This window comes from Xiphias gladius, chromosome 7, assembly GCF_016859285.1.
Source record: "Xiphias gladius isolate SHS-SW01 ecotype Sanya breed wild chromosome 7, ASM1685928v1, whole genome shotgun sequence".
In the NCBI taxonomy this organism is placed as follows: domain Eukaryota; kingdom Metazoa; phylum Chordata; class Actinopteri; order Istiophoriformes; family Xiphiidae; genus Xiphias; species Xiphias gladius.
The window spans coordinates 23,221,999-23,231,041 of NC_053406.1; positions in this window are offsets into that span (position 1 = coordinate 23,221,999).

A 9,043-nucleotide genomic window follows, 5' to 3' on the forward strand; every position below is an offset into this window, starting at 1 on the left:
TTTTTACCTGGTTAGAGACACTAATTGTTTTTTGCACATCTATCTATCTATCTATGTAAAGAAATATATAGTTTTAGCTTAATACATTCATATAAATGCTTTCTGAAAACTTAAGAAAAAATTATTCTCTTGAAAAAAATTTAATCTGTCATTTTTAAGATCGAAACTGTCAAAACTCGGAGACGCCGTACTCGATTCCAAACAGTTCACCTTTATTCAAAAGGCAATGCGGGCAAAGCGGGTAAGGGGGAACGACAAGGGGCGAGGTCAACAAGCAGACCGAGGTTGGCGATCGCCAGGCGATCGAGGCACAAAGAGAGCAGGCAAAAGGCAAAGTTCAAAAAAGGTCACGTTGGGAGTAGGCTCAGCGAAGTAAAGCTCTTCCGGGGGGGAAAGGGGGATATGTCTCCTCCTAACTGTCATTGTCTCCACAGTCTTATTCGTACTGTATCTGATGCTGGCCCACACCTCACACCTACATCCCAAAACACATAAAAGAACCTTCCATAGGAGCAAACCCTAGTCATCACGGAATATAACGTAAACCACGTTAATCCCCCTGGGTTCACAAACACTGAGCCTCTCTCGTTAGAGACTCTTTGTTACCTCACATCACAAGGTCCAGACAGTTATTCGTCCTGCTCCCCCAGCTCCATTTGTTAAACTTTACATCTAAGTCAACCCAGTTGCAGTGCATCAAAACAGCTGGGGTCTTGTCCACTAAATGGCTCTGAGTTTGTCTTTTTTTTTTCCCCCCTGGAAAAACAAACAAACAAATAAACAAGACCTGGTTGTAATTCAGCTGTATAAAAGAAGAAAAAAGAAAAAGCAAGTCTGTGAGAACTGAATGTAATCATCTGCTAGTTATGTAAGAATCATAAGCCGCAAATGATTGCAGACATTACGTAAGCCTCGGTCTCTGCACAAAATACAAACTTTTTAAAAGTACAATATATCAAGCTTTTGTTTTGTCTCATTCGAAATGAACAGATCTCTGTGCACTTTAAAAATGCAATAAAAGATAAAAGGAGGAACGATCTGAAATGATTTATAGGATTCTGACTACTGAAGACATCGACTCTCAGGCTAAAAATCTAAATATGGCTGGAGCATGAATCATATTTCAGCATCTTCTTTCAGCTTCTTTCATGCAGCAACACTGTCTCCTTTTTAAATTTTTCATTATTTTTATCTGTTTATTTGTTTCGCCATCTGCTGGAGTTCGCTTCTGTTGTGTTCCCGGTGTGGATGATTTGACTAATGTCCAAGACAGTGCTTTGTCCAGGTGTATCCTTGGACGAGGCCGCTTTGTTGGTTCGCCTTGTTATTTCTCCCGCATTGTGGTGCAGGTTGAGCGGTGCGATTCTGTGAACGATGGCATGCCCTCATTTTTAATGAACTGTTTATCTTGTGTCTGGTTGCTGGAAACGTTTGATGTTTGCTCACGGAAAGACAGAGACAGCAAGAGAGAGAGAGAGAGAGAGAGAGAGAGAACTCCTACTCGTGACATTTTGTTTTGTCTCATTCGAAATGTACAGATTCCTGTACACTTTAAAAGAGCAATAAATGATAAAAGGAAGACTGATGTAAAAGGATTTATAGGACTGCGGCCATGGAAGACATCGACTCTCAGGCTATCGCAATCTGTTTTACTTTCTTTTGTGATTTTGCCTGTAAGTTAGGTCATCTGTCAGCGTGATACTGTACAGTTCCTTCCGGATAAGATTTATAAGATAGAACGCAGTTTTGCTGATCCTGGAGGAGAAAATCAGGTCATGGCGGCAGATGAAAATATGGCAGTGATAGCATATTTACAGTCCAGGGATGGGGAACATCATTTGCACGGTTAGGTACCTTTACCGATCGAGACTATTTAGAAACAAACATAACAGACTCTGCTTTGAGTGAGGAGTTCTAATGTGTTTTTGTAGTGTGCGCCTTTCTCACATCTGTAGAAAAAAGACTCCACTTTCTGGACCTTTGCGAGTAAAACTAACCGCAGGTCACTTGATTAGGGGAGATCGTCTGAGTTACACGGTGAGGACCGGTGATTTTCAGATCAGCAGACATCCAGACATTTAGGTTAACACTGGGCCGAAATCAGGTCTGGAAGGTTTTTAGATTCGTACAGCAGGTTACATTTAATTGTGATTTCAACAGCATTTCAGTGGCTGTTCGGCATCTAGTTTACGGAGCCACTTTAAAATGAAATTGTTGTCAAGGTGCTAAAGTGAAAATGTGGTTATGTGTAACTTACATCTGATAAATTTGAGTTTTCAACCAAAAATGGAACAAAAGTTATGGCTACGTCTTAATTAAAAAGTTGATTAAATTCTTTTCTGTGAGGCAATTTTCCATCGCAGCTGCTTCATAATCCTGATCATAATTGTCAAAATTTAAGTTATTCAACTTTGTGGTGCAAAGACTTAGTTCTTATGAGATATCAGTAAAATGCAGAGACTCGAGACTATAATAACGGGTTTTGGCCACATAGTTAACCAATATTAGACGATACAATTACATATTTGTTTTATAATATTTTTATTTTACAATAAGTGCAATTTAAAGTGAACAATGTGTCCTCTGTAAATGCTCAGTCACATTTACTCAATCACTAATTCCAGCCAGTCAGAGTTAAAGCAATGAAGTAATAAAGACGTGGTGCCTCTTTATGTCCTTGTTCGTTTTTGTGGTATGCTAATGTATGCAGATTAAGGGTCCATTAGCATCTTTGTCCCAGGAGATATGTCTGCGTGGACTGATTGTATTTCTGGGGCCAAAAAATTCATAGACCAGCCGGGTTTTTTTTTTCCCTCATCGGGTAAATTGTTCCATTAGCCTTCCTCCGAAAAATAATTCTAGACTTTCCAAATAACCAGACAGCCTATTCTCCAGCGATATCAATAATTATTACTAGTTTCCGACAACACAATTACATGTTGGAGAGAAATGCTTCATGAGCGCTCAGCGCTGTAAATACAGTTTGAAAGGGAATCTATTTTCTGTGAAGTGTGCGAAGAAAAAAGGTGTTTTATGTCTATTTCCAAGAACAAGAAGAATTTCCTCAAGTAGGAATCTGTGCGCAATGGCATCATCTCAAAAGCTGGCAGATATCAGACTCTCCTACAGAAGCTGCGCTGGCTTGCAAAGTGCAAGACCAACTCCAAAGCAGATGTGTGTAATAGGTGAGATCCTCAAGCAGCTGCATTCAGTACTGGTTCATTGACCGTACAAAGATGAATGGCTAACAGCTGTTTTACTAGCAGCAGTCGCATTCTCGGAAGGTGCATCTGCCTTCGCTGTATCCATCCTCTGTGCTCTACACGGTGTAGTCCCACAACCACAGCACCGTCACAACACACACACTAACAAACTGCATTGTACATTGTACGTCGCTATCATCGAGCTTAGAACGCACTGAAAATGAGCTGGCTTCATAATTTACTTATATTTCTTAAAAATCTGACCGTAATATCAAGTGGCACAAGCTCAGGAACAGGGCACATTTTAGCGGAGCCTCCACTGAGTTGCGAGTGGAACACTGAGCTTCGCAGTTTTGGGCTGAACCGTCGTGGCTGCGGACTTCCTGTCGTGAAAACTATTGTTTTGAAAAACTATGAACTGTGTCTAAAGAGACGATTCAATGCACTCACCAGAAACAAAAGACTGACCCGGTCTCTTTCAATCAAACATGGTATTTTTAATTTTTATTTGTTAATTTTTTTTCACTGTTGAAAACTTTTTGTAATTATTTGTGCATTTATTTCGTATTTACAGTTACACCCACAGGACTGACACCAATATTTTCCTTTAATAAACAGTAACTGTGTCAAAGGTATAGATATACAGTATATACCCGCAGCAGATATGAAACCTACTGTGAAATATGAAAAGTCACTCTCAGTGTGAAAATATCCTCTTAGCAACTTGTCACCAGATGCCCACTTTACAGAAAACTGTTATGGGGGGGGGGAGTATCTAGAACTCATTACCATTAGATTTAGAATTAGAAGTAGTCAGATTTGATCCCAGTTTATTGTTGCAAAACAATTGCCAGTTGTGGCATATTTCAGGTATCGCATCCCAGCTCTACTTAATATAGTAGATCTAACAGATGTTGCAGTAGTTAGACTAGAAAATGGAATGAGTATCTCATCTCACTTCCCTTGCTTTCACCTGTTCCTGTAATCTCACTGTTAATGACACAAACACACCTAACAGAACTCTGTGGATGGAGGGTGTAGTCACACAAAAAGGTGCACAGTTTTTCAGCCGAGCCAAAGACCTCACACATGCCTGTTCGCAGGGTTCAAGGTGTGGTGAATATGAAATAATTAGCTAGGAGGAGTAAGATCAGACGTTTATTTACATGCACAGCAACACGATTATTGACTCATCAATAAACCTTCATCCCAAACCAGTAAGTCTGTCTGACGCTCAATCGTATAAAATCTCAAACCAACAGCGTCTGATCCTCAACATGAGGGCGCATTAATGTGTTCTATTGATATTAACACAGACACACAAATCTGCATACAAATGATGCCAAAATTAAAGCTTGTTCAATTAAGCCCCCCCCCCCGCAGGATTCAGGTTAAATGTTCACACGCAAAGCAGTACAATTCAAAACAAAAATGATTATTTCCATAAAAGCTGACATCTTTATGGAGAATAGTTGAACTGCCAGCCTACCTAGGATCTCTATGTACGTAATAGTAGGGGAAAGATGATCTTTCTTCATTCAATATTCACCGGATTGCATGTTAACTTCATGTGTAACTGCAGGTCCGATCCTATCAATCAGGACAAATGCCATTAGTATGAGTGTAGTTCTCTATAACCTTTTCAGATTGCATTATGATAGTGAACGCGGTGAGAAGGTCAGCGGATGTCCTCTCTGCACCAAGGAGGAGGCACGGCACAGTGTGAGCTGCTCTGATTTAGATATCACGGGAGAGACAGAGGAACACGCCGATGCCCGTACACAGAGGACACGCAGGTGACGCGCCGCGGAAGAATACGTTGGTTACCTTAAACTGACGCCTGTGATTTGTTACATGCCAGTTAAATCTTAGGGCAACTAATGGGCATGAATCATAAACGTCGAGGCAGACTGTACCTTGTAGCGTTCCACATCTCGTCTTGAGACCGGCAGTCATCGTAATAATCATTAGTGTTCAATTGGGTCGTCAAGATTTCTTTTCATGACCATTCTGATGGCCTATAAAAATGAAATTTTTTTCGCTGTTATTAGAAGGAAATATTTGCATAATCCTTCTGGCATATTGCAGTCTTACATTTTAATTCACATTTCAGGAATTCTTCTAGAAACAAGTGTCCATATTTTGAAACGAGACCGCGGGAATGAAATAATCTCCCCGACCGTTTTGCTTTCCCGCTTCTTTCGAAAAGCTAAAATTTTACGAGTCGTTAAAAGGCTGAAAACGTATCAAGAGTTTCACTGTGACTAACCAGCTAAGCTCCAGACTGTCCGCTTTTTTTCTGCCCCACAAATACCTTTATGTTTGCCTGCATCAGCCCCCATCCATGGAGCAAACTGACTCACCTTAGCCACTTAATTCTGGTCAGGTAAGGCTGAACTCATAACGGCCCCGGCTCCGACCTTATTAATTAATTTCTCTGGGACTTTCTATTGATTGAAAAAAGAGTGGCTGAATAGGCGGCTGGTGCATGTTGTGGCAAATATAATACAAATATGGAAAGAAAAGCCTTTGGCTGTTGAAATGAATTAAATTAGCCTGTCTATCAGCAATAGATGCAAAAAGAAATAAACGGATTTGTCTGCGTGTTTGATGTTAAAATGATACACGGAGGTAAAGGAAGACTGTGTGCTGAGGCGCGTAAATATATATATATATATATATATATATATACTGTAAATACAGTGCATGCTTATTCGTGTTACAATCTAGGAAGGCCCGAAGAAAACCATTCAGCATCCTGAATTGAGGATGTTCCACCCAGGACCTTCTTGCCAAAGATTTTAATCCAAAACGTCTGTACATTCCTTTTGAAAACATGGATATCACACACTAGAGTTTCCAAAAAAAGTTTCCGATGTTGAAAAAGCACTACGTTTTCCGTTTTCTGCTTAAGCTACATTTCCAAATGTATAATGTACAATAAATTGGTAGGTTTTAGTGTCTGATGTTTTGCAATATACGGGAAAACACAAACCCTTACTCTGCATTTGCATCACTTATCTCCCTCCACAAATCACTGAAACATAAACTGCGCACAAAGGTTTTGCTTGAGTATGACCACTGACTATTTATCACAACACCTACATAAATCTGGGAAAGTAATGCGTACGATAATCGGAACTTGAGATGAATTTCCCACTAAAGTCAGGTGTGACATCGCTATATCTGAAGCTCTGCTCTATGGCCATTTTGACTCAGCCAAGAAAAGCAGGTACAGAGTTAAAATTGGGGCCAAACATCACCATTATTATTATTACACCAGGGACAATAGATAGTTTTCACAGTTTCTGCGCGACTTTTGCGTGTTTACAGCAGTGGCACAATCGTAGCACCTGATTTTTACCTTTGACAACAGCACGAATCCCCTGTTATTTCGCCGTTCAGCCGATATGCATATAAAACCCCAGTTATTTGGAGAGTTTTCACACATAATGCCTAGATGCAACGTGTGCCTTTTTATGTAGCAGTTAATTAGTGAACTTGCAAGAAAGCACGCTAAGTAGCTGACATTCATGAAAAAAGGGATTAACGGTCCTGTGATGGCTGCACCCTGACAGACAGAGTCAGAGGTGTTATGGGAGCATATTTTACCGCTATTCATTTTATTTTTAAAACACCTTTGCCTGAGCGTGACATTGCTTTTTAAACTAAGCGTTGGAATTCCACCAGTATTTAGGATGATTTGGAGACGGATTGTAATTGTAGTGGTGAAATGTCAACATCGTAATGACAGAAACTGGGCAATCCTTTGCCGTTGCTTGTCCCGTGCTCCAAAATGTGATGACGTGATATTTGCACGTTGACTCTTCCTGTATTGTGTAGGTGTTATCATGACATTTAATGTCATTGCAGTAACAATCAAAGTACAGGCGGCGATAACAGAGTAGCACTTGAGGCTCTTCTTCCCCCTTAATATGGCACACAGTGCTTACCTACCATTTAATTTTGTAATTAACATACATGAATCCTAAGCTCATCTTAATTGAATAGCGTTGATATTAATTAAAGGCTAGTTTAAAACTGTAACGGGACACGCAACCATCACTCGTTGTCTGATAAATGCGGAGGGGGGGGCACATGAACATACCTCCCCTCAAATGAAAACCGAGAGACTGTGCTTTAATAACGTCTGAAGTACAAATGTTAAAAAAAACCCAAACAAACTCATTCAACAGACACACTGCATTCCCGTAATGTATATCACTGCATGTGATATTTGACATGTAATGAGTTAAAGAAGTGAGATAAAAACCGACAGACGTGACTTTGCCCTCCCAGGATCTTGCCTGATCCCTTTCTCTCATATCCCTGTGCTCTACTTGGGGCTCCCTCTATCATGATTGATAGAAATTATACAACTCTAGTAGACGGGGGACAATTCTGCTGCATATTCTCCGGGAAGGTAATAACAGGAAAGGTGCTTTTGTTCACACAGATTTAAATCAGAGTAACGGACCATTGGCGCTCTCTCACAAACCTCTGCTCCAGGAGGTGAAGACAATATCAAAAGTGAACAGTTTCACTTCAAAGAATTCTCCAAATACATATGACATTACAGTTTAATGAGCCACATGTCTCTGAATGTAATCTCTCAGTGATACCCATGCTGTGCAGGCTATATTAGATGCACTATAATGCATTGGTACTGCCTCGCCGTAGAGGCTTTGGCGATGTGCGAGCGTGGCGCATACTGTGTAATATCATCTCAGTGTCATCCCGGAGATTATCACGAAATAGCTTTGGAGTTAGTGATGAAACTGAAAGCGTGAACTAATAATAGCATGAGCAAATAATGCTTCATCAACTCGGCGGATGAAGACAAATGATCAAGGGAAGCATGCTCTGAATGCTGGTTTAATTGGGGGGGGGGGCGTTCACCCTCAGATACTATTACATTGTTAGATATCACCACTTTGCGTTGTTCAGTTTATTATTTTGTCACGACGTGTTGATGAAGTGTTGGGGTTCAAATTCTTTTATATTTTTACTAAAACCTGATTCCCTGAACCTGTTTCGTCAACTTGTGCTTCCACTAGTCATTTCGCATGGTTCTTGCCGAACTCCGCACGACCTCTAACGTGAACTTGTTAACTTCAATCAAAGGTCCTTGCATGGGCTTAGAGTGTAAATATAGCTAGCTAGCCAGCGTATGATTGCAGCCACACCCCCCTACTCGAAACACAAAGTCTTGCGGCTGCGCTGCATTCTGATCTGTTGATGCTACTTTCGGTGGCAAAAATTGGTATCCCTGCCTCATCCAGGACGGATTCGTCCCCCTTAGACTGCTGGGCATGATGTTTGGACTACACAAAACTCCACGGTGCTTGATTCTGAGGCGGCGGCATCAAAGCCTGATGTTTACATTTAGGTCTGAGCGGACTAAACGCTCTCTTGTCATGAAATCAATCACATTCAAGCTACAAGTATCTCAGTGTAACATCACATCAGGCTTTCAGCACCCACCCAAAACGAGTGTAAAGGTACAGTTGTCGTGTTTTTAACTGTCCTCTGGTCAGAGGTGCCCTTGTATTCTATAACAGCAGAGAGACAGTGGGAGGACTCATGGTCTGCTGATCCTCCCATGCCCTTCTGCTTCCTGCTGCAGGGAACGAGAGATGCTTTGGCATGATGACGATGATGATGCCTGCTTCACCATGGTTACCGTCTGTTTGGAAAACAAATCTGTTTATTCCCACTGGACCAACACTAAGCCATCCCTACTTGGCAAGGAAGAAGTTTTGTGTGTGTGTGTGTGTGTGTGTGTGTGTGTGTGTGTGTGTGTGTGTGTGTCTGTTGCCATCATCCAAAAATTTTTTTAA